This window comes from Microcaecilia unicolor, chromosome 7 (genome assembly GCF_901765095.1).
Source record: "Microcaecilia unicolor chromosome 7, aMicUni1.1, whole genome shotgun sequence".
NCBI lineage: Eukaryota > Metazoa > Chordata > Amphibia > Gymnophiona > Siphonopidae > Microcaecilia > Microcaecilia unicolor.
In genome coordinates this window covers 107,399,881-107,410,056 of record NC_044037.1, presented here as the reverse complement: position 1 = coordinate 107,410,056, position 10,176 = coordinate 107,399,881, and positions in this window count along the sequence as shown.

Below are 10,176 nucleotides of genomic sequence, written 5' to 3'. Positions count from 1 at the left end.
TTTAAATTCTTTAAACTCAGTAATATTCCTAAATCGTAAAGGTAGCTTTTTCCAGTGAGCTGGACCAGCAATGTAAAAAATCTTGTCTATATTCATCTTACCGAATAATATGATCTCAGTGAATGAGTCAACTGATAAATATGTAACTGAGCTGCCAGTATCTCTGAGACTTGTTTTAAAATCTTAAATACTAGATAAAGATCAATACATACATATATATTAAAAAAAAAAACCCAAAAGATTTGTTGACATGTCTTGCTTCTGGTAAAAACCATATTGCCTTGGATCCTTCACCCCCACTGGATTATCAATAGTTCACTATCATTTCCTTCAGTAGCTTCACTATTACCTTTCCCAGTACCAAGATAAAGCTTACATAGTAACATAGTAGATGACGGCAGAAAAAGACCTGCACGGTCCATCCAGTCTGCCCAACAAGATAAACTCATATGTGTATACCGTACCTTGATTTGTACCTGCCTTTTTCAGGGCACAGACCGTACAAGTCTGCCCAGCAGTATTTCCCGCCTCCCAACCACCAGTCCCCCCTCCCATCTCCGGCTCTGGCACAGACCGTATAAGTCTGCTCTCCACTATCCTCGCCTCCCAACTACCAACCTCTCTTCCCCCACAAGTATTTGAACGTCTGTATCATATCACCCCTGTTCCTCCTTTCCTCCAGGGTATACATGTTCAGGTCAACAAGTCTCTGCTCATACGTCTTGGAACGCAAATCCCATACCATTCTCGTAGCTTTTCTTTGCACCACTTCCATTTTTTTAACATCCTTCGCGAGGTACGGCCTCCAAAACTGAACACAATACTCCAGGTGGGGCCTCACCAACGACTTGTACAGGGGCATCAACACCCTTTCTTCTGCTGATCACACCTCTCTCTATACAGCCTAGCAACCTTCTCGCTACGGCCATCGCCTTGTCACACTGTTTCGTCGCCTTCAGATCCTCGGATACTATCATCCCAAGATCCCTCTCCCCCTCAGTACCTATCAGACTCTCCCCGCCTAACACATAAGGCTCTCGTGGGTTTCTACTCCCTAAATGCATCACTTTGCATTTCTTCACATTGAATTTTAATTGCCAAACCTTAGACCATTCTTCTAGCTTCCTCAGATCCCTTTTCATGCTTTCCACTCCCTCCCGGGTGTCCACTCTGTTGCAAATCTTAGTATCATCTGCAAATAGGCAAACTTTACCTTCTAACCCTTCGGCAATGTCACTCACAAATATATTGAACAGAATCGGCCCCAGCACCGATCCCTGAGGCACTCCACTACTCACCTTTCCCTCCTCCGAGCGAACTCCATTTACCACCACCCTCTGTCGTCTGTCCGTCAACCAGTTCCTAATCCAGTTCACCACTTCTGGACCTATCTTCAGCCCATCTAGTTTATTTAAGAGCCTCCTGTGGGGAACCGTGTCAAAAGCTTTGCTAAAATCTAAGTAGATTACGTCTATAGCACGTCGATGATTCAATTCTCCAGTTACCCAATCAAAGAATTCAATGAGATTCGTTTGGCACGATTTTCCTCTGGTAAAACCATGTTGTCTCGGATCTTGCAACTTATTGGCTTCTAGGAAATTCACTATCCTTTCCTTCAGCATGGCTTCCATTACTTTTCCAATAACCGAAGTGAGGCTTACCGGCCTGTAGTTTCCAGCTTCTTCCCTATCACCACTTTTGTGAAGAGGGACCACCTCCGCCGTTCTCCAGTCCCTCGGAACCTCTCCCGTCTCCAAGGATTTATTAAACAAATCTTTAAGAGGACCCGCCAGAACCTCTCTGAGCTCCCTCAATATTCTGGGGTGGATCCTGTCCGGTCCCATGGCTTTGTCCACCTTTAGCTTTCCAAGTTGTTGATACACACTCTCTTCCATGAACGGTGCTATGTCCATTCCATTCTCAGGTGTACTTTTGCCAGTCCCTTGCGGTCCTTCTCCAGGATTTTCTTCAGTGAAAACCGAACAAAAGTATCTATTTAGCAAATTGGCTTTTTCTTCATCATTATCTACATAGCGGTTCGCTGTATCTTTTAGTCTCACAATTCCCTTTTTAATCCTTCTTCTTTCACTAATATATCTGAAGAAATTTTTGTCGCCCCTCCTTACATTTCTAGTCATTTGTTCTTCCGCTTGTGCCTTCGCCAGACGTACCTCTCTCTTGGCTTCTTTCAGTTTCATCCGGTATTCCTCCCTGTGTTCCTCTTCTTGAGATTTTCTATATTTCTGGAATGCTAACTCTTTAGCCTTTATTTTCTCAGCCACTTGCTTGGAGAACCATATTGGTTTCCTTTTTCTCTTGCTTTTATTTACTCTCCTTACATAAAGGTCTGTGGCCCTATTTATTACTTCTTTCAGCCTGGACCACTGCCCTTCCACTTCATGTACGTCCTCCCAGCCCATCATCTCCTTCCTCAGGTATTCCCCCATTTTACTAAAGTCAGCACGCTTGAAATCCAGGACTTTCAGTTTAGAGTGGCTGCCCTCCACTTCAGCCATTATATCAAACCAAACCGTTTGATGGTCACTGCTTCCCAGGTGTGCACCCACTCGGACATTTGACACACTATCCCCATTTGTGAGCCCCAGATCCAGCATCGCTCCCTCCCTCGTGGGTTCTGTCACCATCTGTCTGAGCAGAGCACTTTGGAAAGCATCCACGATCTCTCTACTTCTTTCTGATTTGGCAGACGGAACCTTCCAATCTACATCCGGTAGATTGAAATCTCCCATCAACAGAACCTCTTTTTTCTTTCCTAATTTTTGAATATCTGCGATCAGATCTTTATCTAGTTCCTCTAATTGTGTTGGGGGTCTGTTACCATGTTCTAAAGAAGAACCATAGCCATCTTTCACTAGTCCTGCACAACTTCTTTCATCTCCAAAGGTCTATTAAACATGTCCTTCAGTGGACCAACTAGTATCCTATGATATACTTCACCCAGACCAATACTTTCAGTTTCACAAATTGTTCATAAACAACCTTTTCTGTGAACAGTGAGGTATATAGTCCATTCCCATGTGTACCATGCAGTCCTTCTGCAGGGATTTCCCCCCCATGAAACTAAACAGAAAAAAATGTGTTTAACAGTTCTGCTTTTTCCATGACACTCTCTCCATCCATTTAACCTCAGCATCTTTCAGACTTACAGCCAGGGACAGACTGACCATTCGGGCAACTGGGCAGTGCCCGAGGGCCCAGAAGCTCTGGGGGGCTCAGAGGCTCTGCCTGGATGCCCGCTGCTCTCCCCACTCCCACCCAATAACCTCCTGCTGCGGCCGCCACTGCTGCTGTTACAGCAGAGGTGGCAAAAACAGAAAAAAAAAGATCACAGCGCGAGACTGCACTGTTCCTACTCATGGCTGCCGGTCCCGCCTTCTTCTGACAGAATTTCCTGTTGCAGGGCAGAGCCAGTCAGCTGTGAGTGGGAACAAGATGTCCCTGCATCCCGGCCATGATCTTTTTTTCTGTTTTTGCCGCCATTGCTGAAACAGCAGCAGCAGCAGCAGTGGTGGCCACAGCAGGGGGGTATTGGGTGGGAGTGAGGAGAGCCTGTTGCGCCAGTGGCAGTGGGGGTGTCCAGTCGGAGGGGGGGGGGCTAAAAAAAAGACTGAGACACTGGATGGAGAGGAGTGGAGAGGGGGAACAGATGACGGATGGATGGAAGGGAGGAAAAATGGGACAGATGCTGATGAGAAGGAGAGAGGGGACAGATGTCAAATGGAAAGAGGGAGAGGAGGGACAGGCACTGGATGAGGAGGAGAGAGGAGATAGATGCTGGAAGGAAGGGAGAGAGAGGATGCGGATATTGGATGGAACTGGGGAGAGAGAAGGGTCTGAGTGGATGGAAATGAGGAGAGAGAGGGGCTAGATGCTGGATGGCGGAGGGAGAAAAAGAGGAGAGACTCTGGACAGGAAGTGAGGAGAGAGAGGGGGCAGACGCTGGATGGAAAGGGGTGAGAGAGGGGCAGACGCTGGCGAGAGTTAAGAAGTGATCTAGGAAAGAAGAAACAAGAGACTGGGACCATCACAATTAGAAAAAGTAAACGGCTAGACAACAAAGGAAGGAAAAAATGAATTTTATTTTTAGTTTAGGATAAAGTAGTGTGGTAGCTGTGTTAATAAATACAGAAAATGGAAATAAGGTGATATCTTTATTGGACTAATTTTAATACATTTTTGACTAATATTTGGAGAGCCAACCCTCCTTTCTCATGTCAGAACAGAATACCTTAACAGCAGTATACTGTCCTGATCTGAGGAAACAGGTTTTGGCCTCTGAAAGCTAATTGAAAAATGTATTTAGTCCAATAAAATGGTATCATCATATTTTCTGTTTTTTGCTTTATTTGTATTTGTTAACCTATAGTGATTGAAATAGGTCAGTTTTTGAAATTTGCATCTGCGAGCAGGGGAATAGTGGCAGTGCAGTGGGCAGGAATGAACCGGGATGGCGGGGGGTGGCAGCTGTGGTGGTAGGGGGGCACCAGGCAGCAGCTGGACAGGGGGCCCAAACCACTCTCAGTGCCCGGGGGCCCAGACCACTCTCAGTCTGCCCCTGCTTACAGCTCTAGGTCTGGCCTTTCTCCTTTCCCTAACAAACCTGAAAAATGTTGTCACTTCACTTTATGTCTTTAGTCATCTTTTCTTCTGATTTTGCTGTCCTGATTTCTTACTTCATCTCTTTCAGCTTTATTAGCTTCCCCCCCCCCCCCCCCCCCCATTAACTTTCAGGTCTCTAATCTGTATCCCCCCTTCCCACCACCACCAAGACATCATGCTTTTAAATATTACACTTTGTTGTACATCGTGAAGCCCCCTGCTTCGGATCCCCCTAGGCACGTCTTACTCCGCCCTCTAAGTACAGGTCCAGCTCATCACGGAGGCAGATTGCAGTTTATTTAGGCACAAAACATGTAAGATAATCCTCCAGGTAACAGATAGTATGGTAATCCACCGAGTAAATAAGGTACTGATTCTGCTGTCCAAGCTGCTTGGCCCCCAATGTCCAAAGCCCCACACTCCAAAAAGGAATGATTCCCAAAATACAGTAGTTAACCCAAAGAAAATAGTTTAAGCACCCCAGCAGTTCATATAAAGCAGTTTATGCCAAGCAATTCCCAAAACACAGCAGTTCAAAGGGTTCAAAGAAAACAAACAAAAAAGAAAACAAAAAAAAAAACCCAGCAGTTCATATAAAGCAGTTTAAGCAGAGCACTACCTTTCCCCTCTCCCTCCTCTCTTAATCACCACAGGGAGAGTAAAAGGGTCCCACCCAACTTGGCCAGCACCAGGGGCATAGCCAGGCACCCAATTTTGGGTGGGCCTGGACCCAACATGGATGGGCAGAAGAACTCTGCCCTGTCCCACGAGTGATTTGGTCTCTCCCTCTCTTGCCTGCATGCCATATGGTCTTTCAAGCATCCCTCCTCCCCCGCATACCTTTTAAGTAGAAGATTTTCACCGGCAGCAAGCAGCAACTAATACACACTGCTCATGTTGGCCCCATAGCCTTCTCTCTGATGCAACTTCCTGCTTCTGCATAGGCGGGAACATATCAGAGGGAAGACTGTAGGACCGGTGCGAACAGCATGTATCAGTTGCTGCTCGCTGCAGGCGAAGATCTGCTATTTACAAGGTATGCAGGAGGGACAGCTGTTGGGAATATTTGGCTGGTAGGGCTTGGGGAGCCCTGCCAGCCACTTCATAGGTGCTGCTATTGGGTGGGCCTGAGCCCAAAGTGGGTGGGCCTGGGCCCACCCGGGCCCACCCTTGGCTACGCCACTGGCCAGCACTACCTCCTGACCACCACCCCAATACTCAACAGTTATAAACATGCTCTCTTAACTCCCCTTCTGGGCTAGCCACCTTTTCCCTTTTTCTACCAAGCCTTCATACCATGCAGCCAGCTGCTGTTTCGCCTGGGTGCCTTCCAGTTTAACCAGAGCAGAAGTATCCATCCGCTCCTCTTGTCTTCCCTCCTCCCCCTTTCCTTCCCATTGCCAGTCCATGGGTTCTTCACCCTAACCACCGCTCAGCTGCTCCTCATCTCCCTGATTGGGTAGGCTCAGAACCTCTTCCCTTAGCCTCTGTGACAGGTTTTCCCAATTCCGCTCCCCCCCCCCCTTCTCCTTCTCCTAGCAACCTCTGGGGGCTGTTGGGAATGGAAGTCCCTGTTTCTATGGTATGTCCTACTCAAGGGCTTTTGGGAGTTGTAGTTTTTCCCTTTCCTCCACTCTTCAGGGGAAAAAGAACCCTCTCTCTTTCTCTCTCCAGCCCCCTCCTTCCCCCTTGCGCTTTCATTCTCCCTCTCCTCCTCATATTCCTTACAATATATATAACACAAATAATGAGGGCAATTTCCAAAAGTCATTAATCTGGGTAAATGGGCTATTTGAAAATTGCCCACACTTTGTTTATTATTCTTTTCTGTGTTCTCCTTTTTGGGATCATTTGTACTTAACAAGCACTACCCTTCTTTCCTTTATTTTTTTTTCAGCCACTTCCTTGGTGAACTATAGATGTTTTATTTTTTTTTCTCTTGTTTTTATTTGCTTTCCTTACATAAAGATCTGCTGCCATTGTTATAACTTCTTTTAATTTAGCCCATTGTTTTTCCACTTCCAGTCTGCCAGCTCTTCCTGCAGATGCTTTGTGAGTTTGTAAGCATTTGCATTGTTGAAATCTAAGAGCTTTGTGTGTGTGATTTCCGCTTTAGCTTCTATATCAGACAATTCCATGTGATGATCGTTGTTGCATAGGTAGGCACCCACCTGGAAATTTAGACACACTGTCTCCATTTATGAGATCCAGCATCGTCCCTCCCTTCCCTAGTGGGCTCCACCTTCATTTGTTTGAGCAGAACTCCTTACACTCACTCTTCCTCTACTTCTTTCTGATTCCAAAGATGGGATACAGCAATTGACATCTGGGAGGTTACAGTCTCCCAATAACATTATCTCACCCTTCCTTCCCATCTTTTGATATATTTTATTAGATCTCTGTCCAGTTCTTGAGAACATGCCAATAATTCAGACACTAACCCCCAGATATTCAGCTGGCAACGGTCATTATTTTTTTTAAACGTTTACCGTCGCCAGCTAAATTAGCCCCCAATATTCAGTGCTGGGCCATTGAATATTGGGGGCTACATGTTGGCGAGTTCAGCAGTGAAGCTTATGTGGACCCAGCTGATATTCAACCATGGCCCACATAAGAGTTATGCAGCCCTGGCTGAATATCGAGCCAGGACCCATATAAGCTTCTTTTTTTTTTAAAGAAATTGAGCCCCTGATACATCTCCCTCTCCCCTTCCCCCAGCCCGCCAGCCCGCTGGAGCAAGGGGGATCTGCTGTTGCCCCCAACGAACACCAGGGATCAAGGAAGGCTTGGCGGGGGGAGGGCCTAACTACTGAGAGGTTGGAGAGGGGAGTGGTTTGTGGCTGCAGGCTGAGGGAGGGGAGGGGGATGCATTAGGGGCTCAGGGACGCTCAAATGTTTTTTAAAAAGCTTATGCGGGCCCCAGTACAATATTCAACTGGGGCCTGCATAAGCTAAGTGGGTGAATTCAGGACAGCTTTTGAGCTGTCCTAATTTCACCCACTTAGCTTATGCGGACCTCACTGAATATTGCCAGCACCCACATAAGCCCTGACCCCTCCCCAACACCACCTCTAGCCTATCTCACTTTTTTTAGGCCACTGAATATCAGTGGCTAGGTGGTGACAGGTGATTTAAGTGGGCCAGAGCCTCTCCAGCCTGCTTAAATCACTCTGAATATGGGCCTCTAGAATTCCAGATTTAGATCTTTGGAGACAGAAGTGATTTCAGTAGTATAACCAGAAACAAAATTGAGGGAGGGGGGCAGGGAAGCAATGGCAAATCATAGGTAGATAGGTAGACGCTAAGCATCCCACCTCTCCATCTTCTCTTTCCTCCCCCTCTCCCCCATGTCACCAAATTAAAAATAACTTACCTGGTGAGGATCCCCAAACCCTGCAAACTGAAGAAATCTGGTACCTACTGTGATATTACTACTACTACTACAAATCATTTCTACAGCGCTACCAGTCGTATGCAGCGCTTCACAATTGAACATGAAGAAAAGACAGTCACCCAGCGTCATTGGTTCTATGCGACATACAAAAAAGAAGCTAGAACAATGTTATTATTATTATTATTATTATTTATGACATTTATATCCTGCATTAGCCCGAGTAGAACTCAGGTTCAATGTGGCTTACATAACAATTAGAAAAGCATTAACATGTTCAAAATATAGTAACAGAAAGTAAAATACATCATATAATGTTAGACCAGTAAAACTTGAGTTAGGAACAGATGTAATTAAATACTTAGGGGTGTGATTACGAAGCAGTGCTAGGGCCGACACGGCCCATTCACTTTGATCGCTGCTTAGTAAACCGTAGTATTAGTGATTTAAGCAAGATCATTGAAATATGGAGGAAAAAGGTAAAGGTTTAGGATTAGCTGGGATAGACAGGAGTAGTGGGAGGTGGGATGAGATAAAAATTAATGCCATGAGTTTATTTGAGAAGAGTGCTTATTCCCTTAACGGCTAGACTGAAGAAGTGAGTTTTCAATAGACTTCAGAATAACAAATAATCATCAATGCATTTGATGGTTTTAGGTAAGGAGTTCCAAATTTTAGTGCCTTGATATGAAAAGTTAGCGGTATGGATTGTTTTATAGGTTACTTTCCTACAATTCGGGAAATGTAAGATAAGATATTCTCTAGATGATTTAGAGGCATTACATGAGGGTAATTCAATGAGGTTGTTCATGTATATTGGGACCGAACCATACACAATTTTGTGAATGAAGGTACATATATTGAATGATATTCTATCTTTTATTGGCAACCAATGCAAATCATACAGAAGGGGGGTTGCTTTGGCAAAGCGTGGTAGACTGAATATGAAACATGCGGCAGTGTTTTGAACGGTTTGTATTTTTTTGAGGATATCCCCTTTAAGTCAACACAAAGAAGTACAGACAAAAATCAATTAAAAAACTAACACAGCTTGTGTAAAAAAAAAAATTGAGCCAAAATGAGTTTGTAGTTTCTGTTGAGATGAATAATTGTAAAATCTGCAAGAAAATAACCTATAGATAAAACATTACAGTAACCTAATAGTATTAATGTTGAAATCTATATAAAACTTTTAAAGAGGTCAAACAACACATTTCTGAAACAGATACGTTTTTAGTTCCTTCTGAAACTTCATATAATTAGTCTCATATCTAATATCTAAAGGAAGAGAGTTCCACCGATAAGCAGTGAGATATGGCGTTGAGGAGAACAGCATTCCTGTACATTTAATTCCCTTCACAGAAGGATAATGTAATAAGGACGATCTACATTGATGAATAAGATTACTTGAAAGCGCAAAGTCTAATAGCTTGACCAAATACCCTGGGCCAAAATCATAATAAGCTCCAAAAACATATATACTTAGTTTAAATAGGCTTCTGGCCTCTGTGAGCAAACAATGTAATTTAGTTATGAGCGGTGTATCATATTTTTTTGCGCCACAGATCATATAAGTTGCTGTATCTTGTAAGATCTGTAAGATTTTTCTTTCTTTGGCCAATCATCTAAAGTGCAGTTATTGCAGGCACCATGAGCATGCTCAGTTCTAATGTATGAACTGAGCACACAAGAACTGCGCACACCCACAATGACGGCATCAGCAGGGCCGCTGAGAGACTAGGCCGGGCCTGGGGCAAGGCCGCCCCGCCTCCGCTGCAGTCCCCAGTCTCACCTGCCTGCCTCCATGGCTCTGGGCCCCCTGCATTCAAAGTGGCAGTCACAGATCACCTCTCTTCTGACCTTCCCTCCCTGTGTCCCACCATCGTCTGATGTAACTTCCGGTTTCCCGCGAGGGCGGGACACAGGGAGGGAAGGCCCGAAGGGAGGCGATCTGTGACTGCCGCTTCGAATGCAGGGGGCCCGGAGCCAATGAGGCAGGCAGGTGAGACCGGGGACTGCAGCGCCAGTGGCCTGACCCCGGCACTGGGCCCCCCCTTGGAGGCCCGAGGAATTTTGTCCCCCCTGCCCCCCCTTTCGGCAGCCCTGAGCGGCAACACTTTGATCCACTGACAGACATGCTTTAGGCGGTAGAGGCAGGCTCTGGA